Source organism: Meriones unguiculatus, chromosome 18 (assembly GCF_030254825.1).
Source record: "Meriones unguiculatus strain TT.TT164.6M chromosome 18, Bangor_MerUng_6.1, whole genome shotgun sequence".
Classification (NCBI taxonomy): domain Eukaryota; kingdom Metazoa; phylum Chordata; class Mammalia; order Rodentia; family Muridae; genus Meriones; species Meriones unguiculatus.
In genome coordinates, this window is record NC_083365.1 from 68,862,885 (window position 1) to 68,885,630 (window position 22,746).

Sequence of the window (22,746 nt, forward strand, 5' to 3'; positions counted from 1 at the left end):
GGTGAGAAAGGAGATGATTCCAGTTTCCTCTTACAGACTGATGAGATGAGTCATGTGTGGTGGCGCACGTCTATAATCCCAGAATGTAGGAGCCAGAAAATGGGGGATCTGTACTTCAAAGTCAAGCTGGGCTATATAGCAATTTCAAAGACAGCTTGGATTCCACAATATCTAATATTAAGAAAAACATTATAAGATGAGCATGTCTAGAATATATATAAAACAAAAGGGGAAAACACCAATGCATTCTACCTGTTTGGGCAGTTTTGGTTTTTCTGTGGTGAGATTTTCCCTTCCATAATAGCATGTCTATTGGTGTTATCATTGTTCAAGTCTTGTTAGGTGTCATACTGTTAAAGTATTATAGGTGTAGCTTTCTCGTTATTCTTAGAAAACATAATCCCCCAGCAAACTTCTTGTTTCTCTGGCACTTACAATCCTTCTGTCCCCTGCTGAGCCTTGGATGCAGGTATCTATGGGTGCTGGGCTCATCATCACTTGTTCCTTGCCTTTGACAAGATGCAGTTTTCTGTAATCGTCTCTATCTGCTACAAAGAAAAGCTTCTTTGATGAAGGATGAGACATACTCTTATAAGTGGCTATAAGAATAAGTATTCAGAATGTAGTTGAGAATTATACTGGTTTTCCAGAGTGGCTATCATAGATCCTGTTCTAAAGTCATGGACTTCACCAGCCGTAGGTAGTTGGCTAGGCTTCCAATAGCAGGCATGATATCCTTCTTTTTGAGTAGCCTTTACATCAAATCAGACAGCTGTTGATTATCTCCAGTGTTGGGTTTGGGACGGAAGCCGGGAAACTCACTTCAGATACAGAAACTTTAAATGAAAGTTTTATTTTCTGAGCTCAGGGAGGCAGTCAGTTCGGGATATGAACTTTTTTCCAAGGGACAGCTGTATTGGACATTTAAAGGGTGAAAACCACAAGGTGAGAAGCCATTGGTGAGTGTTGGGGTCATTCAATCAAATTTTAACATCATGGATTGAGCAAGGGAGTTTCTGTTGGAAGCTGAGCCTCAAGACCTTTCACTATTTTCCAAGAAATACAGTCTGGAATCCAAGGTCCTTAATTTAACCTTCTAGACATTTGGTCCATAGCTCAAGGTGATAAAGAAACAAAGAATTGGGTCATCTGTTGGTAGTAAGTGAGGGATTTGAGGTAATATATTTTTACAATTTAGGCACCTCAGTTAAGGTAAGGGCAAGTTTAAAAAAAATTAACAGACAATTAGGAAAGTGTTTCAAGGGGCTAGGAAGGAGATCGCTCTGCAAGCTTGGGAGTGTGAACCTCATTTGACCTTGCTAGCAAAACGTGAGATCAAAATTTAATATTTGATTCTAGAAGGATAGGCTCTGGAAGCCGCCTTCTTATACCAGGATATCAGTGCTCTGTTGTTTCCTTAGGAATACCTTGCTGTGCTATTCATTGCTGTGGTTCATAGATATCCTGGCTGTGTAGGACTGTTGGTTGCCTCCCTCTCTTGGAATAAAGGGGGCTTTCTGATCATATCTAGCTCAAATCCTCTGAGTCTTGAGTTTGAATGATTGTGTAATGCATAGTGAGTTCAGCAATAAGGACTTAATAAAGTGTATAGTTTCTTAAGCAATAGAAACTTAACCTCTGGGGGGCAACCATGGGTAACCGTAATAGATCATCTGTTTTGGAAGTCTTTTGGATTCCCTTGACTGACAACTAGAAGGGTGCTGACATTTTGCTAGATGCCTATATTTCTTTAGAGAGCATTGTTGGGCCAAGTGGCATAACCTATTTAAGATATAATAAAATAATATAACGTGATCTAAAAAGTATGATATCCAATTTTAGGTTAATATGAATCTTTATGGCTTTTTCAAACATACATGCTTAGCATTACCTGTTCCTCCTTTCTCCCTCTTCTATACTGACTTCCCTACCCATTCCCCAATTGTACTGGCTAGTTTTTTAAAATTATTATTTTTTGTCACCTTGACATAAGCTAGAGTAGCGGTTCTCAACTTTCTTAATGTTGTGGTGATCCCCAGCTATAAAATTATTTGTGTTGCTCCTTCATAATTGTAATTTTGAATTGTAATGTGAATATATAAAATGTGATGGTCTTAGGCAACCTCTATGAAATGGTTATTCTACATCAAAGGTGTTGCAAGCCACAGGTTGGGAACTAGTGAGAAAGAGTCACCTGAGAGGAGGGAACCTCAAATGAGAAGATGCCCCCATAAGATCAGGTAGTGGCCAAGCCAATAGGGAATTATCTTCAGTGATAATTGATGGAGGAGGGCCTAACTCACTACAAACATTTCCATCCCTGGACTGGTGGTGCTATCAGAAGGCAGTCTGAGCAAGCCATGGGGAGCAAGCCAGTAAACATTATAAATTACAAAACAAACAAACAAAACAGAAGTAGGACCCTCGTATACCTGCAGTAGGAATAGCAATAGAGCTGGCTCAAGCATAAAGGGAAATGTTCACTTGCTGGTCCTAAGAGGGAAGGATGAGGGGGAACGTGCAGTCACCACCCATCTGCCACTGGTGATGAACACCTGCCGGATAAAGCTGTAAAAGAAAAGCCACAGACCTAGAAATCAAGGCAAGCTTTGTCTTTTTTTTTCTTTAAGGTGTGTAAGTTGAACACTTTATTTTTTTTATTTTATTATTATATTTTTTATCAGTTACATTTTATTAATTCTGTATCCCAGCCGTGTCCCGATCCCTCATTCCCTCCCAGTCCCTCCCTTCCTCCCTCATCTCCACCGTGCCCCTTTCCAAGTCCACTAATGGGGGGGACCTCCTCCCCATTCATCTGATCCTGTTTTATCAGGTATCTTCAGGACTGGCTGCAAAGCCCTCCTCTGTGGCCTAACAGGACTGCTCCTCCCTTCGGGGGTGGGGAGACCAACATTGAGTTCCTGTTAGAAATAGTCCTTGTTCCCCTCACTTTGGGAAACCAATTGGTTACTGAGCTACCACAGGCTACATCTGAGTGGAGGTTCTAGGTTATATCAATACATGGTCCTTGGTTGAATGTCAGTCTCAGAAAAGACCCTGATAGTTCTAATTTATATCTATTTTTTTTTTTCTGGGCAACAGCCAGTTTATAGTAACTGTATGTTAACAAAGCTGGTTTTTGAATGACGACAATTTCAAGATCAAAACTGTTACGATTTGAGTCACAGTTCTTGCAATAGTTTCATTTTTTGTTTGGCTTTCTGACTATATTTTTTAAAAAATAACCTATTTTTTATTGATTTTATGTGAAGGGATGTGTATGTAGCTCTCAGTCTTCCTGCCTTACTGTCTGTCTGTCTCTGCCTGTTTATCTGTCTGTCTGTCTGTCTCTCTCTCTCTCTCTTTCTCTCTGTGTGTGTGTGTGTGTGCATGCCCCAGGAGGCCAGAAGAGAATATTAGGTCCTCTGGAGCTAGAGTTACAGATGGTTGTGAACTACCTAACCTGCCTGATGCTGACCAAACTCAGGATTTTAGCAAGAGCAGCAGGAATTCTTAACCATGTAGCAATCCTTCAACTCCTGACTGCTTTTATTGCACCTCTACTCTTTCTTCAAAGCTAATTTTTAAGTATCTTTCCTTACATATTTTGAAAATTCTGTATGATGGTTTGAATGAGATGCCACCTTAATTCCTCACCATTTGAATACTTGGTTCTTAGTAGCCCTGTTTGGGAAGGCTTATGACAGGCATTTGCCACTATGCCTAGTATATGCCGTACTGAGGATGGAACCCAAGGCTTTTGGCATGACTGGCAAAGATTTCAAGAATTGAGCCACATCTTCAGACCTACCTAACTTTTAAAAGGATGATTCTGGCTCTTGTCCCGAGAACACAGTGAGGCAATAGAAGCAGTAGAAAGGTCAGCTTGGAGATGTTTGAAGCAAACCGGTAAAGCAGGGGTATCTCTGACCAGGGTGGTAGAAGTGATCGTTGTCTCTTTCTTTCTGAAAATGCTGAATCATATGAAATAAATTAAATTAATGTCACATGCTTTTCTCTTGTTAATCTGTGTGTGTGTGTGTGTGTGTGTGTGTGTGTGTGTGTGTGTGTGTGTTTTAAGGTGGCAGACAAGGGCCTTTCCAAAAAGATTGTAGATGGAAACAGATTCACATACCTACAGCCAGGAATTATGCAGAACTAGAGTCTAAATGGGATGTCTCCATCAAATTCCCCCCTCCCTCGGATCTCAGGGAACCCTCTGCAAGAGGAGGCAGCAAGAGATTAATAACCAGAAGGGATGGCGGACACCCGGAGGACAAGGCCCCCTGAAACAATGAAGTGAGGCTCATATGAACTCACAGAGACTGCGTGAAGCAAGCACAGTGCCCACACACTAGTCTGCACCAGGTCCTCTGTGCATAGGTTATAGATTGCGGCTTAGTATTTTTGTGGACTCCTGAGTGTGTGGATAAGAGGGTCTCTGACCCTTGCCCTTGCTCTTGGGGCTCTTTTTCTTCAATGCCTTGCCCAGTGTGGATGTGATGATTTTTGCTTTACCTTATGATTTTCTCTTGGTTGTTTGTCTCATAGAAGCCTGTCCTTTTAAAATGAGAAATAGAAAGCGAGTGAATCTGGAGGAGAGGGAAGGTGTGCATGAACCAAGGGGAGTAGAGGGAGAGGCCAGTTCTATATTGTATGCGAACATAATCTATTTTCTATAAAAGGAAGAAAATGATCTTTTCTAGATCCCACCGTTTACCTGCAAATCTTTATTTCCTTGTTTTGAATAGTTGAGTAGTATTCCATTGTGTAAATGTACCATAATTTCTGTATCCATTCCTCCATTGAGGGACATCTAGGTTGTTTCCAGATTCTGGCTATTAGGAATAGAGCTGCTATGAATATGGTTGAGCAAAGCTAAACAACAAGGAAGGCCCTAGGGAAGATGCTCAATCCTCATTCAGGACAAATGCAATAAACATTGGAAGCAGAAGAAGACAGGGCACAGGACAGGAGCCTACCACAGACAGCCTCCGAAATACTCTACCTATGGAGGTATTGAAAAGCCAGAGGCTCAGACTCATAACCAAATTTTGGGTAGAGTTCAGGTAAGCTTATGAAAGAAGGGGGAAATAGAAAGACCAAGAGAGGACAGGAGCTCAAAAAGAAACTAACAGATCCCTGGGGACCCTGCACAGACTGATAACCCAACCAAGGACATGCATGGAGAGGACCTAAAACCTGGGCTCAGATGTATTCCCATAGACTCAGTCTCCAAATGCTTGCCCTAATAAGTGGAGCAGGGGCTTTCTCTGGTATAAACTCAGTGGAAGTCTCTCCAATCACCACCCCTGTAATGCCAGTCCACAGAGGAAGACAATGCAGCCAATCCTGATGAGACCAGACAGACTAGGGTCAAGTAGAAGGGGAGGAGGACCTCCTCTATCAGTGGACTAGGAGAGGGGCAGAGAGGGAGAAGAGGGAAGGATTGGGAGGAGACAAGGGAGGGGAACACAGCCAGGATAAAAATTGAATAAATTATAATATATGATAATAATAAAAAAGAAAAATAAAAAAGAGCATTTTTCTTTCTTTGTGAGAAAAACATGAAGATACTAGATGCACAGTTACATAGGTGGTTCTGTGGGTCAGAAGAATGGTCTGTGTTGAATTCTCTATTTCGGAGTCATAAGTATATTGGTTATGTTTAACAAATATTCCAGAAAATGAATGTGGAAAGTAGCAAGAAGAGAAGCAAGAGGTGAACAGAAGGGGTGGTATGAGAAGTTACAGAGACAAAACGACCTGCAGGAAGCACTGGACCAGCATTTTCCTCCATTCCTCAATAGGACCATAGGCACTCAAAAAAACTGGGCAATTTTTAAGTCTTTCTGTTACTACTTGGTGTGTCTCTCATCTTCATGGACCACATTCTGTACATGCAGCTGCAACTTTCCTTTCCACTTCTCTACCATGCTAAATTCTACAATTGTATCTGGACTTCGAAAAATCAACTTTTTAATCTGAATGTTTTCTTTTAAATATGGTATAGATTTCTATCTGTGTATATAGTTGCATGTATTGATACAGACACACACACACACACACACACACACACACACACACAAACAAACAATCACCTGTTCACTTGCATGGTGAGACAAGGGGAGGACATTGGATGTCCTGCTCTATTACTCTCATTCTCTGTCTATTGAGATATAGTTTCTCATTGCACCCAGAGTTAGGTTGGTCTCTACCAAATCCCAGTGACCCTGCTCTGGTCACCTTCAAAACCCCCTCACCTGTAACTTGTGTTACAGGTGCACATAGCCGTGTGAGGTTTGATGGGATGAAAAGTCAGGTCTTCATACTTGTGAAACAAATTTTTCTCTAGAGCCCCCATCTTTGAGCTTCTGAATATGAAGTTTTCTCCAGGAATCAGCTGTGTTTCTGGGATGGCAGCCATGTGTCAACAGTCTTCAGAGAGCTTTTTATAAGCATTCATGATCGGCTTAGGAGGCTTTGTGCTTATGTGTATTCTGACAGTTGTCAACACTCTTTTCGGCACTTTCCATTCAGATACAGAATTTTTTTTTACGGTAACAAACGTCTTTATTCAGCATGAGATTGTATCTCTATTAAGTAGGGTCCTTACAAATGTTTGTTGAGAAAGTAAATAAAATAACAGATTAATTTGTATGTTTTGTCTCGTTAATCATCCTGAGGGCAATTCACCATGAAACCCAGTGAACTTGTTTTCGTCAGCACCTGGTCCATTTCAGGCACAGGGTAGGAAGTAATAAATAGTCGTTGATTGATGTAATTGAGTTTATGTTGTCAATTATCCCATTCATCTGAATTTCTTCATACACAATATTTGTGCTGAAAATATGTCAGGTCCTGAATAATCCCTTGGGGCATCAGTTCTGAATGATATCAAATTTAAATTAAATCAGTTTCTTTTTCTGTTAGGTGATGAAAGTGGTAGAGGTTAAAAGAATGTAGAGATCAGAGAAGATCGGGTGTATTCAAGGTAATATGGCCTTAGATAGATATGGTATATACTCAATTATAAGTGGATATTAGACATATAATATAGGATAAACATACTAAAATTTCTGTACACCTAAAGAAGCTAAGCAGGTAGGAGGACCCTGGGTAAGACAATCAATTCTCACTCAGAAAGGCAAACAGGATGTGCGTCAGAAGAGGGAGAAAACAGGGAACAGGACAGGAGCCTACCACAGAGAGCCTCTCAAAGACTCTACCTAACAGGGTATTAAAACAGATGCTGAGACTCATAGCCAAACTTTGGGCAGAGTGCAAGAAATTTTATGAAAGTAGACCTGAAGGGTCTTGAGCTCCACAAGGAGAGCAACAGAACCAAAAACTCTGGGCTTAGGGGTCTTTTCTGAGACTGATACTCCAACCAAGGACCAATCATGGAGATATGCATGGAGACATGTACACATGTATATGTGTACATATGTAGCCCAGGGCAGCTCAGTATCCAAGTGGGTTCCCTAGTAATGGGAACAGAGACTGTCTCTGACATGAACTCAGTGGCTGGCTCTTTGATCACCTCGCCTGATGGGGGAGCAGCCTTACAGAGGAAGACAATGCAGCCAGTCCTGATGAGACCTGATAGGCTAGGGTCAGATGGAAGGGGAGGAGGAACCCCCCGCCCCAATCAGTGGACTTGGAGAGGAGCACTGGAGGAGATGAGAGGGAGGGGGCATTGGGAGGGAATGAGAAAAGGAGCTACAGCTGGAATACAAAGTGAATAAATTGTAATTAATATAATTTTTTTTAAATTATGTTAAAAAAGAAGAACGTAGAAAAATAATCAGATTGTTATCTCTCAAACTATACTCTTCTATGGTTCTACACAAACATGAATATTAAAGTGTTTATAAAGGTCAGGCTGTGTAAAAATGCTTCCAGCAAAGTAGAAATGGAACTCCAGCAAACAATCCACTAACAAAATTTGTGATGCTCTAGGAGATAACCTTTGTGTGCCTCTGACTTTGAGGCAGGTTGATTGCCAATGCATATCCTTTTCTCTTTCTCAAAGGTCAGTCAGCTTTTATCTCAAAAGGAAACAAACAAAATTGAATCAACCTATGAAAACATCCAAAGAGAAGAGCAAGGCTGTAAAATTAATGAGATGTATGATTTTTGCTTAACTGGAGAAATGGATCTGAAGAACCTTTGGGTTGATCAAGCCAACCAAGTTATTTATGGATTCCCAAATGCCACAGAACTCATCCACATGCAATATCTCCTTTAGTTCCAACTACAAAGCATTGCAATTCGCAATACTTACTTAACTTCTTGGTAATGTCCACCACACACACACACACACACACACACACACACACACACACACACACACAAGTATGCATGCATACACAAAGAGGCTAAGTATCGTCAATATTGAGTATCTTTTTATTCTCTCCACCTTATTCTTTAAGACTGAATCTCTCTCTGAACCTTGCGCTCACCAATGCAGTGGGCTGGATAGCCAGCAGGCTCTGGGCATTCTCCTGTTTCTCTCTCTCCAACACAGGGACTACAGGCATGTATCACATCTGGTTTTTCACATGGATACTGGGAATATGGATGCAGGTTTTCACTGTTTGTACAGCAAGCACTTTCTTGACTAAACCATCTCTTTACCACTCAAGTTTTTTATTTTGATATGGTGTTTCACTATGCAGACCAGCAGAGCCTTGACTTACACCCCTTCTGTCTCAGGATTCCCTTGCTAGACTCTGTGTTTCTCTAGCATTGTACCAATATTTTCTAATTGTGTTATCCCCACTATTTTGAACTTGTTGAGTTTATCATCTCTTGTAGACTATGAACAACTGTAAATCATTAAGCCATGTCATCTTCAATATTGTGTTCCCTTTGTCCAAGGTGACACCCAGAACCAAACAGACGTTGCCTAAAGTAGTAAATGAATGGAGGCTAGAATCAATGACTATGTATAAGGGCATGGAATCAATTGAAGATAGCTGCTTTGGTGAATATGTACTAGGAGGATTTAACCCTACATACATGCACATTTTCACTAATGGAGTTGTGATCATCTCCTTTCTATCCAATAACCTCTGATGGTTTCAGTGAGTTTTTATGTTCATTGTCATACAATTTAGAACTTTCTTTGCACTACCATTCTGGTTTGACTGATCTAGAGGTCAGCTTTGTGGTCTGTTAGTTATTTACTAGGTGCAACAACAAGATACTGAAAATAGCAGCTAAGGAAGGAGAAGTTTATTTTGACTCACAGTTTGAAGTCTGTCATGGAAGGGAGGCATGACGGCAGGAGTGAGGCAGCTGGTCACATGGCATCTACAGCCAGGAAGCAGAGAGAGCTGGACGCTGGCACTCAGCTCACTTTCTCCTCTTCATTCAGTCCAGGACTCCAGCCCATGGAATGGAGTCACCCAAATTTAGAGTCATCTCATCCCAGTCTAGAAATTTCTCGCAAATATGCAAAGAGGTTTTCATTTCCATTGTTATTCTAACTCCAATAATATTGACAATCAAGATTAATCATCACCATTTCCAACAACTCACATATTTCTGGACAGAGTGGAACCGCACAGAATATCCTGTAGCTGGAAGTATCTACTGTTCATGGTTGTATAAAACTCTAAGCAGGACCCATCTAAATTTGTATCACAAACCTGAACTATCTATCACCTTCTTTCCATTTCAGCACACACAGCATAGTCTTTTATCAGGTTAGCCACAGGTTGACATGAAGTCCGCGAACCTGTCACTAACATGGTGCTGTATTTTATGTGATTTTATTATTGAACTCCACTTGTTACAAAATGACATGCTTGGTTGTGTAGTCACTTGCCACCATTCTCTTGAGGGTTAGGGTTCTTAAACTGTGGGTCACGACCCTCTTGGGCGTTGAACCCCCCTTTCACAGGGGTCACATATCAGATATCCTGCATATCTGATATTTACATGATCATTCATAACAATAGAAAATCACAGGTATTAAGTAGCAACTAAAATAACTTTATTATTAATTAATAAATGAGAAAATGTATTAATGGGTCACAGCATTAGGAAGGCTGAGAACTACAGCTCCAATGGCACTGTGAGGATCAAATGAGATATTCCACATTCACAGTTGTCACTGTGTCTGGCTCCCAAACAGTACCTACAGGTAGAGAATGGCTGCTGTTAACTGAAATCCAGAAACACAATGGAAAGTAAGACTTACCCAACAGTGATGTTTTCTTCCCTTTCCTGAAGGTATCAATACAATTCTTTCTCAACCATGATGTTGATAATATTATAGATTCTTATAATAATATCAATTATTTGATAATATAACATTATACCATTCTAACTTTTAAAATTATGTACTGCATCAGTTCCTTTTGCTGTTGCTGTGATAAAATTTCCCGAAATGGCTTAGGGGATAACAGGTTTATTTTTGTTTATAGTTCTAGAAGGGATATAGCCTATAGCCACGAGGACACTGGAACAGCTATGGACAGTAGTGGGAGCGACCAGCCTGCGGCTCACGCTGCATATACACAGAGAAAGAGAGACAGAACAGCGACTGGGGGTAAACTACAAAACTTCAAGGCCTACCCTCGGTGACTACTTTCCCCAGCAAGACTTCACATCCCAGTGGATTCACAGCCTTTCCAAACAGCACAACTAGTGTTCAAACACATGAGCCTATGAGGGAATGTTCACATTCAAAACACAAGATATAGCATATACATTGTACATCTGTTTCTATTAATCTGTCTGACCCTAAAAGAATTGTTTCAGAGAAGTAAGTATATTAGGATATAGAAATGCCAAGAAATAATGTAGTGTACAGGAATAAGCCGGTTCGTCTAGAGCTGTCTTTGACTCAGTGTGATGTACTCAGAACTACTGGAAACAATCACGAGACTGTGAGAAGCCTTCAGAACAGAAACAGCCTTTATATGAGCCAAAGTGAAAAGCCTGGTTTGAAAAATGAAGTTCCTTTTTAATAAAACAACAGGCATTGTTACCCCGGTTAAATGATTGCAGTTCCGTATGACTGACGCTCTGTTCTTTGTGCAGCATAGTCCTCCTTTGAGTCGCCATCTAGACATCTGAGTGCTTTGTTCTCCCATTGGCAAAAATAAGCAAAGAAAAGCTCAATTGTGGTCTCTTCTCTCCGAACTTTTATGTTAATTTCAGATTAAATCAGAAGCCTGGGATCATAGCCATAGATGCTGTATTATTCCACAGAATAATAAAAGAGGAAGCACTGATACAATGAATGAGTCTTCGAGTGACATTTGTAATAAGTGGCACCACAGGAAAGATCAAAAGGAAAGATCCAGCACAGGTAGGGTACAGCTACTGTGGAGCTTGCCTTGGAAAGCACCCTCATTACCAATTCACATTCCTCTTTTAAAAAAGATTTAGTTTGTTTTTAATTGTGTATGTATGTGGGTCTACACGTGATTTTGTGCATATGAGTGCAACGGCTAAGAGGGCAGAAGGGATGCTGGATCCCTGGAGCTGGAAGTAGTGACAGTCTTAAGCTGCCTGACGTGGATTTGGGAAACTGAGCTTGGGTCCTCTGCAAATCATCAATTCTGCTTAACCAAAGAGCCATCTCCCCATCCCCCATACCTCTTCGTTTTTTCATCTTTCTCAATCTAGTCATCTTCTTCCTCTTTCTATCAAGGCATAGATATCACCTGGAGACATAATAGCATTGAGTCTTTAATAATCACTCAGGAAAAAGAAAACCTGACCATCTTACCAAATCAGGAGCCTATAGAATATCCCTGTTATTTTTAAGCCCAGCTAATCCAGTGGAATTAAAGAAAGTTCAGAGTTAGTAATACTCAGTACTTTGCCCAGTTAGAACTTTCTACATTACCCACAATATGCTATAAAATGAACCTTTTCTGGCTAAAGTTAACACAGCACTGATCTATGAGTATAAACATAAATATTTAGAATTCAGTTTAAAACCTTTAGCATTTAGTAATGGGGACAAGGACTGTCTCTGACAGGAACTGATTGGCCTGCTCTTTGATCACCTTCCCCTGATGGGGGAACAGCCTTACCAGGCCACAGAAGAAGACAGTGCAGCCAGTCCTGATGAGACCTGATAGACTAGGATCAGAGGGAACCACTTGGACACTGAACTGCCATGGGCTACCTCTGTTTAGGGGTTCCAGGCCATCTCCATGAGTGGTCCTTGGCTAGAGTATCAGTCTCAGAAAAGACCCCTGTGCCCAGACTTTTAGGATCTGTTGCTCTCCTTGTGGAGCTCCTGTCTTCTCCAGGTTTTACTGTCTCCCACTTCTCTCATAATATTCTCTGCACTCTGCCCAAAGTTTGGCTATGAGTCTCAGCACCTGCTTTGATACCCTGCAGGGTAGAGCCTTTAAGAGGCCCTCTGTGGTAAATTAACAAGTGTATGTTCCAGCCTAAAATATATAACCTTCTCATTGTTGGGCTTTTGGCCAGGTTGGCAGTCCAAGGTGTGAAACGCCCTCTGTGAAGTAACCCTAAGGTGCCATCAGAAAGTAGGTGACTTGTGTAAATTTCATGGCCCTCTTGCACTAGTGGGCACATCTTTCCAACAGGCCGGGAGTATAGCTTGTGGATTTCCCCATTAAATAATATCCAAGAAAAAATATCTTCCTTCAGCTTTGGTCTTGTCAAACAGAGAATATCAGAGTCTGCTGCAGCCTCCATCCTAGCAAATACCCATGATTTCAGAGTGTTAGTTTATAGCTTCCAGAACAAGTGTGATCAAAGAATATACATGTTATGACTGCAAAGAAAAGAAGAGAGAGGATTTCTAACATCACAAAGCTTCTGCCAGATGCCATTTTCTTTTTCAAAAATAATAAACTTCTATACACAAGTATATTATTTAAAATGCTTTGCAGTGATTGATTAATCTTTAGGTGTGTATAGATCACTATCTCTATCTATCTATCTATCTATCTATCTATCCTTCAAGCATAGAAACATAAAAAAAAAAACAAAACACTTCTGTTGTTTAAACAGTAGACACTAGAAATAAAATCTGATAAAATAAAAACTGAATCTGATGATTCAGTTTTAAAGGTGCTTTTCAGGCAGCTTAGGTTCAGCTACCAATAACAAAACAGCAGATCCTAGCTAATATCTGCCGGTCTAGCTGTACCCAAACTTTGTTAGGTCACAGCCTCCTCGCATATATCTAAACAAACACTCACCCATCAAGCTTGTATGTAAGGATATGCTAGTGGGTTTTAAAACAAACAGGATATAAAAGGTAGCCACGAACCCATAATGATTGTTTTTTTCTTAATGAAAAAAAAAAGACAAATGTAAAGAGCAGAGGAAATGATTGATGCTGTGTAAGTGTGTACCCTGTGACTGTACAAAAAGCGCTGGTCTAAGCAACAGTTTTATAAACTGTTCATGTTCATAACTGAGTCTTCTGTGCTTTTATTATGAAGGTCACTGTTTCTCACATGGCATGATGTAGAGGCACTATTATTCTAACTGTTCCATGGAGTCATGACGATTAAGGTAGAGTGAATTTCAAGACATCTATTAGTTGTTCAGTATTGTCTAGGGACAGTATCTACTTTAGTCTTCCTTCCTTCCTTCCTTCCTTCCTTCCTTCCTTCCTTCCTTCCTTCCCTCCCTCCCTCCCTCCCTCCTTCCCTCCTTTCTTTCTTTCTTTGTGGGTAGGCATGGAAGTATGTGCATGCACACATGTGTGCCTGTGTATGTGTGTGTGTGTGTCTGTGTGTGTGTGTTAGTGCATGTAGAGGCCAGAGGTCCATATCAGGTATATTCTATTGCTATATCTCCTATGCTTTGACACAGGTTCTCTTACTGAGCCTCAAGCTGATCAGTTTGGATAGGCTGACGGGACAATGAGCCTTACCAGGCTTTTTCCTTGGGTGCTCGAGATTGAACTGGTATCCTCATGCTTACCCAGCCATCACTGTTCCCAGAGAGCCAACTCCCCAGCCTCACTTCTTTCAGTTACCATTGTGTTACTAAAGTCTATGATGTCCTCCTGGCCTTCCATGTATCAATCTCTCTGTTCTCATGTTAACTCCTATATAGCCAAGGGTGAGACTGAGCATGTAAATTGCCAAAGGGAAGACTTGGAAAGAAGTGGTTTTTATTTTTTTATTTTTATTTTTTTATTTTTTTTTGTGTGTGTGTGTGTGTTGACTAGAGAGTGATGTATTTTTGAGTTTTAGGAGAGGTGGTATATTAATAATATATAAATTTTAAGCAGGTGATGCACTTAACATATTATTCCAACAGAATACCTTCCCACAGCACACAATTTATCAAGAACAAGGACAATGTGGGGTAAAATGTGGACCATATCTGTTTGAACACGTTTTAGAATTACAAAATCACTTAAAGCTTGAGAGACCATGACCTAGAAAAAGCACAAAACAGGACCACAACTGTGACAGTCACTCTTTCATATGAGCTCTGTGAAGATGCAACATCAACCTTAAGCTAACTTCTCTAGAGGAGAGAAAAACTGCTTTCCCATTAATATTTGTAAGAAAGAATAATTAACATGTCAGGTTTTCACAGGGGTTATTATAACAAGGTATTCCAAAATCCAGATCGTTAATGTAGCTACAAAATCTCCAAGCATACTAGAAAATAACACAATAATGACTAAAAAATCAAATGGAACATTATGAAAATAAAAAATATTAAAACTAATGGACCTTACTTTTACCTATTCTGAAAAATTGGTTAAAATTAGAAAGTTAAAAATTTTATTTGTCCCTAAAACTATCATAAAATCCTTTTAGTGAAGTAACAGATGTGTATGTTACCTTTTGTCATTAAATAAGATGGCAGAGGGGTAAAGCTCTTTCTGCATAAGGGGTACAAGACATTTGTACCTTAGTTTGAGTTCCCAGAATCCATATAAAATGCTAGACACAGCAGGAGGCAAATTTGTAATTTTAATACTCCTATGGGAGAAATGGAAGCTGGAGACAAGACACCCTAAGTCTCAGGCTACCTGCTCTGGTGTGCACAGTAGGAAACAGAAAAAGAGACCTCCTGTTGGGGCCACAGATATTGTTCAATGGCTAGAGAGCACTTCCGGTACAATCATGAAGAGCAGAGTTTGGATCTTAGTACCCAAGTAACAAGCCAGGTTTCCTCAGGCAGCAACAGGGGAGTTAAAAAGTTTGCTGTCTTTTAGTCTAGTCAGGAAAATGGCAGCCCAGGTTCAGGGAGAAACCTTGCTTCAAAGGCATAGATAGAGGATGATCAAAGACACTCAATACCATCTTCTGGCCTCCATGTACCCAAACACATCACATGCTCGTGCATATACCTGTCCTTTCTCTTCCCCACCCATGTCCTTCATATCCCTCTCCCTCCATCCTCCCTTTCTCTGTATGTCTGTCTACCTCTGTATGTGTAATATGCAGGCACACAGACACACACACAAACAAAGAGCTTCATAGACTTGCAAGGTGATCTCTACTTCTATTGACCTGTTGCTGTCCTTTTTGAGGTCTGTTCTACTTTTCAGGACAGGTAAAGTTCACTGAGCCTAATTAAGTCTAGTTCTTCAGTCAAAGGCGAGATCGTGGATGTGTCTCTAGAGAGTGTGAAAAATACATTAATCCCAGAATAATACACATGTAATGAGTCAGTGTATGTGTGTGCATTGTAGGAATATATATATGTGTGTGTGTGTGTGTGTGTATATGTCATGTATGCATGTGTGATTTGTATGTGCATCTATTTTGTGTGTTTGTGCAAGTGTCTGTATTCATATCTGTATGGGTAGTTGTGTGTATATATAGTGTTTGTGTTTATGTGTAAATCTGTGAGTATGTATGTATATGTGTATATTTATGTATGTATGTATATATGTGTTATATGCATTTAGTATGTACATATGTGTGTTTCATGTCTTAGTGGCGAGGATCACTGATGACAATTAAGACTGGAGACTAGAAACACTGTAAAAACTTTTTGATAGAACAGTAAGAGGTCTTCAGGGAAAAATTTTATGATCTCATGGTTTTTAAGAAGAAAAGAAGGGGAGGAAGACCTGCCACACTAGTGGACTAGGGGAGGGGCATGGGAGGAGAAGAAGGAGAGAGAGTGAGGTTGGGAGGGGACTAGGAAGGGGCTACAGCTGGTATATAAACTGATTCAACTGTAATTAATAAAACAATAAATAAATTTTTAAAAATAAAAAAGAAAAGACTCAGTACCAACCAGTTACTAACACAATGCAACTTTAGACACGTTCAAATAAAAGATATTAAGATATTATAGGGAAAGCACTTAGGACATGGAGTGAGCTAGGTACATGAGAGCTGTTGTTATGCAGACCAACACTTCCTCTTTCATGTCTGTGCATAGGGAAGTTTGCACATGAATATCTTTGCAAAGTCAGGCACATTTTGATTTTCACTTATAAAATTATTGTGTCATTCCATCTGCTTACTGCTATTGAGCTCAGGTGTATCATGCTGACAAGAATGGTTCTGACAAGACTTAATAGAAGAATGTCAATTTCCTGTGGTGGGCTCTCGGTTTCCTGTGCTCCTTACAGATGCCTGACCCACTCTTACCTCTCACATCTAATATGACCAGCAGAAATAAATGGGGCTCAAATACAGATCAGAACCACACTGGGCTATGCTGATAATTGGTTCTCATTGATTTCTCAGCCATGTGCATGTTAAAATTCTCATTTAGGAAGAAAAGAATTTTCCTTTGTAACAAATGATCATGATAACATGGTTGATACCTTGGATAGACTGAGGTCTGAATGCCACAACGCTGTATACTTTCTGTACCTGGGCTTAGACTGGCTACATGTAGCAATTCTTTATATACAACATACATTTAATTATAGATGTGCTTTTCCTCAGCTGCCTCTGTTTTATACACAAAGTCAGATATATCACAAGATTCATGAATGCAAGTGATCACTGTATTGCTCAGGGTTCCCTAGAGGAACAGAAATGATAGAATAAGAATTTACCATGGGAAGGGAGTTATTAGGTTGGCTCACGTTGTTTGGGCTGGGTGGTCCAACAACGTCTGTCTCCTTGTTAGGGAGGCTGAGAATCAGGTAACTGCTAATTACATGAGACTATATGTCTCACTAGTCCCAACCAATTGCCGAAGACCTGGATGGTTTTGGAGAGAAGCAAAGGATCTCTTTTGTATCCAGGCCGTATTTGGAAGGCATTGTCCAATGCGGAGGGAGAGTTCTTTCTCTTGATAAATTCTTCCAGCAAATGCCCTCAGAACTTGTCCAGAAATGTGTGTCTTAGATGATTCCATATCCAGTCAAGGATAACCAAAATACAATCAAGAGTACATGTTTCTAAAAGCAGACATACAAACCAGAGAGCATATCCTAGTATAGCCTGGGACATTGGGCAGACCAGTGAGTGAGCCTGAAGTCAATTACGGGAAATACTTATGAAAGAGAATAGAAGGCAAAGGAAGTGGCTCAGGCAACAAACACCTGCTGCAGAGCATGACCATCTGAGTCCAGTCCCCAGCATTCAAACAAAGGCAGTGTGTGGTGGCACATGCTCATATCCTGGAGCTAGGGAGGTAGAACCAGGAGGAGCCTTGAACCTTGCTTATCACTGAGCTCCAGGTTAGGCCAAAAAAATTGTTTTTGTCTCAAAAAACAAGGTGGATGGTACCAAAAGAATGATATTTAAGATTGACCACTGCCTTCCATGTGCATGGGCACAGGAAGAAGCACACAAAAAAAATAGAATCTTTGAAGATTCACAAAATTGTATTGATACTTAATTTTGATATTTGAATATGTAATCTTTGGGAAAATGAGAACCTTGCATAGTTTGTAATCCGCCATCTACTGGGCACTCAGATACATACATCAGTATGAACTTTTGAAAATTAAAGTAGGGTTCAACGCCAAGAAAATAGTATTTATTTGTATATTTATATGTGCCAAACATCTTCCATTATTTCACCATCTTGATAACATTTTGTGGCTATTTGAACACATCAAAGAGACAAAAAATGGAAAAACATAAATGTATAAAGCCTAAAACTCTCTCTCTCCTCCTGGTGTGTGTGTATGTGTGTGTGTGTGTGTGTGTGTGTGTGCGCGCGCGCGCGCGCGCGCGCGCGCACGAGTGTGTACACATGCAGAGGTCAGAGGAGGGTATTAGGTGCCCCATTGTATCATTCTTAACCTTCTTCTCTTGATATAGTGCCTCTCAACTTAGACCTTGACTGTTTGCTATTCTGAATGAGATTTAAGCATCCTCCCTAGGGCCTTTCTTGCTGTTTAGCTTCTTTAGGTCTGTAGATTTTAGAATGGTTATCCTATATTATATGGCTAATATCCACTTATAAGTGAGTATATGCCATGCATGTCTTTGTGTTTCTGGGCTACCTCACTCAGAATGATCTTCTCTAGTTCCATCATTTGCCTGGAAATTACGTGATTTTCTGGATGCTTAAATCTCCTTATGAATAGCAAGCAAGATAGACACCAGAAGCAGTGGAAGACAGTGAACAGGATGGGAGCTTACCATCGAGGTCCTTTGTAAGGCTTTACCCAACAGGGGATCTAAGCACATACAGAGATTCACAGCCAGACCTTGGGAAGAGCACAGGGAGTCTTATGGAAGTAGAATGGGGGGGGGGGTGTTTAAAAGTATCTGGAAGGGGTAGGAGCTCCACAAGGAGACCAACAACTCCATAATATCTGGGCAGAGGAGGGCCTGAAAAGACTGATATACCAAGCAAGGACCATGCATGGAGAGGACCTAGACTCTGCTCAGGTGTAGCCCATAGGCAACTCAGTCTCCCTGTGGATTCCTGATTAAGGGGAGCAGGGCTGTCTCTGACATGGACTCTGTTGTCTGCTCTTTGGCTACCTCCACCTGGTGATGCAGCCTTGCTAGAATCCAGGCAGTCCTGATGAGACTTGATAAGCTAGGGTTATTTGGCAGGGGAGGAGGTCTCCCCATTTCAGTGGACTAAGGGAAGGTAATGGAGGCAGAGGGAGAAAGGTTGGGGATGGGAGGAGATGAGGGAGCTACAAGTGGGATATAAAATGAATAAATTGGGGGAGGGAGAGCATGACTGACAGCTAGGAAGCCCCAGAGATCCTTCTGTCTTCCCTGTCCATGGTGCTGGGTTCATAGGCATGCACTGACTTTTTCAACCTAGGTGAAATGGATTTGAACTCAGGTCCTCCTGCCTGCACAACACAATTCTTTCCCACTGAGCCATCCCCCCCCCATTGTTTTGGATTTTTCAAGTATGGAAAGATTAAATCCAGGCCATTTTCACAGAGCCTTGTTCCTCACCACCATTCAATACTGCTATGCCTTTCAAGTATCTTACAGATAAAATACCCTGATTTCTGTGTTATGGCATGTGCCTCATCAGCCAGTGGGATGGAGAGGACCTGACAGCTATGTTTAATTATTGGCTAGGTGTCTCAGCTGAGTACTGACTATACCCAGAGTCTAGAAATTTGAAATTTGTTCACATGTTGCCTTACACCTGTGTTTACTGATGACATGAAGTGTTATCCTGGGACCATGGAGAACATGTGCGTTCAGCCGTATGTCCAGCCATGAACTGGTGTGGAAAGACACACCCTATATGTAAGCGGCATCACTCCACGTGCTGAGATGCCGCATTGAGTAAAAGGGCCAAAGCTAGCTGAGCACCAGCATTCATCTCTCTCTGCTTCATGATTGAGAATGAAACACAATCAGCTGCCTCAAGCAGCTGTTGGTTGCCAAGTCACTGAGATTATATTTTTGACATGAAGTCCAAAATATGCTATCATGCTGGTTGGGTTAACATGTCTTCCTGATTAAACTGTCAGTCCACTAAGGCTAATGTGTATATATGAGCCAACTCAGGTAACTAGAGGACTTACTGGGAGAAGAGACCCTTTCAAAGTCCTTCAGTGTGTGCCCAACAGCCATTAGCTACTTATAAATACCACAAGTGGCATCAACTGGAGGTTGACAAAGTCCAGAGAAAAATGAGAAACAGCTCATATTTATTTCAGAGGTCACAGATCTCAGTGATTCCAATGAAAGGTGAGGGAGTAAGGCTTGGAGGCTCAAAGGTTTTGACACTATGGGTTGGTCCGGAGGTGGAGACTGTATCGCTCACATTTCTCACTGCTGTGATCAAACACCTGAAAAATCAACGAATGGAAGGAAGGGGTTATTTTGGCTCACAGTTTCAGGCTGCCTGGAATCATGGTAATACTTCTAGGTGGTTAACAGTGTGAAGAAGCTGGGCATTTTGCCCAGAAAGTCAGGAAGCAGAAAGAGAGAGAGAGAGAGAGAGAGAGAGAGAGAGAGAGAGAGAGAGATGAATACTGGTGCTCAGCTCACTTTCTCCTCCTTATTTAGTTTAGGAGTCCAGCCTGTGGGTATGCCCACATTTAGGATGTATCTTTCAACCTCCTCAGTAAACTTAAACTAGTATCTTCCTAGCTAATGTGTTCATGTCCAGCGTTCTCCTTTCGTGGCAATTCTGGATCGCATCAGATTGACAGCATTAATCATCGCCAAGAATGATCGTCAGAGAGGGTAATCATCCCAGCAGAGTGCCATGCGTTTAGCAGAATGGCCTGCAACCCAACAGCCCAGCTTCCCCCTCTCAGCACTTCTATGAGATTTGCACTTTGTGTTTCATACCCAAGTCAAGAGCAGATAGCTGGCATTCCTATGGCTGTTGCTTTGAACAGCCACGAACACTGGTGGGTCAGAGAGTCCTCTGAGCTCCCCTCTCCCATCTGTGTTATCCGGAGATTTATTTATTTTGTGATGCTCCCTGGAGCCTTGAAACTGTCAGTCTATTAAAGCAAGAGAGAGAATTAGGAACAGCCTCTCCCTTTCAGGGTGAAATAACCAGCTCTATAAATCTCCTGAGGCCTTGCTGTTAATCTTCAGCCCATGTGAGAAGCAACTGCTGCTATTGGTGTGGTGCTGGGAATGGGCTCCTTTATTACCTTAGAAGCCATAAAATATCTCTTGAGTTTGAAGTGAGGCTAATTCTCCAAGAACATTTGGGTACATGCCTTGATGCCCTAGGCACTCTGACTGGTTTGGAAAGCAGATTGGTTTTCCAAAGGAGACACATACAGCTCTCACCAAATGCACTCAGAATGAACCATAATAAAGCAGAGCACAAGAGCTGGGAAAATGGCTTGTCTCCATAGTGTGCTTGCTGTGTAAGCACAGAGACTTGAATTTGGATCCCCAGGACCAGTGTAAAAAAATTTCAGACTGGAGACTAGAGTGATGGCTCAGCAGTTAAGAGTGCATACTAGTCTACGAGAGGATCTGAGTTAGTTTTCAGCACCCACACTGGATGTTCTCACAAATCCACATGTGGCCACAACCACATGTAACTCCAGTTCCAGGGAAGCTGGCATCCTATTTTTGTCTCTACACACATTGCACTTACAAGCACATGCATACAATAAAAATTAGTAAGTGAATCTTTTTAAGAAGCCAGCACAGTGGTTCTCATATTTTCCCAGTTCTGGAAAAAGGAACACAGGACAGTGGGAACTCACCGGCTAGCCAGTCTAGGTGAATAAAAACTCCATGTTCAATGAGAGACCATATTTAGAAAATGAGGCAGAGAGTGACTGAGGAAGACCCCTGACTCTGAGCGCTAGCCTCCACATCACATGTACATGTAGCATAATCAGCTCACACACAGTGCATCTTTAAAAGTACTTATATTAGTTTAATCTTCATGCATTTGCTGTGTGTGAATAGGTGCACATGGATGTGGTGTCAAAAAAGGCCAGAAGAGTGCATGGGAGCTCCTCAAGCTGGAGTGACAGAGAATTGTGTGCTGCCCAATGTGGGTACTAGGTACAGAACTCAGGTCCTATGCTAGAGCAACAAGCATTCTCAACTACCAAGCCATCTGCCTAGCTCCACGTAGTATGTTTATAGGATCTTCAGCTATAGGCTTAGGTATCTTACCCAGTATTTCCCAAGTGAGCTAAAAATTGATTACTGCATACTTTTAGGAGTCATTGTGAAACTGTGGGCAATGTGATCAGGAGAAGGTTCTAAGTATAATTTATGAAGAAAGTTCCTCTTTCTTTTGAGAATACCAGATAGCCTGCCTCAGACTATGTGCTACTTAGAAAGCTGTTGTTTCAATATGAGGTTTTGACAATGTTGTGACTGCATTTGAATCCCACAGGAGGCTGTGCCTGCAAAATATTTCTCTTCAAATTTACACTTCTCTCAGATTCTGTCCACCCCTGATACATGGGTTTTGAAGTTTGTGACAGAGGATGGTCTTGTTGACAGTTTAATGGCTACTTAGCTACCTAGAAACACCTATGAGATTAAAAAAACTTTATTTTTTATTTTTTAATTGTGTGTGGTATATGTTTGTATATTTATGTGCAGGTGCCTGTGGAAACCAGAAAAGGGTGTCTCATCCCCTGGAACTGGAGTCAAGGGAGTTGTAAGTCACCCAATCTGGGTGATTCAGAACAAACTCTGGTCTTCTGGAAAAGCAGGCAGTGAAGAAAGCACTGGGCTTTTCCTCAGGCATTCCAATTACCTTTTAAAATGTTACTTGTTTCTAATGTGCTGTTGTTGTGATGGTGGTGGTGGTGTGTGAGTATATGTGTGTGTGTTTACATGCATGCACACATTTACATGTGAGCACATGTATGGACACACAGAAACCCAAGGCTGACATCAGGAGGCTTCCTCAATG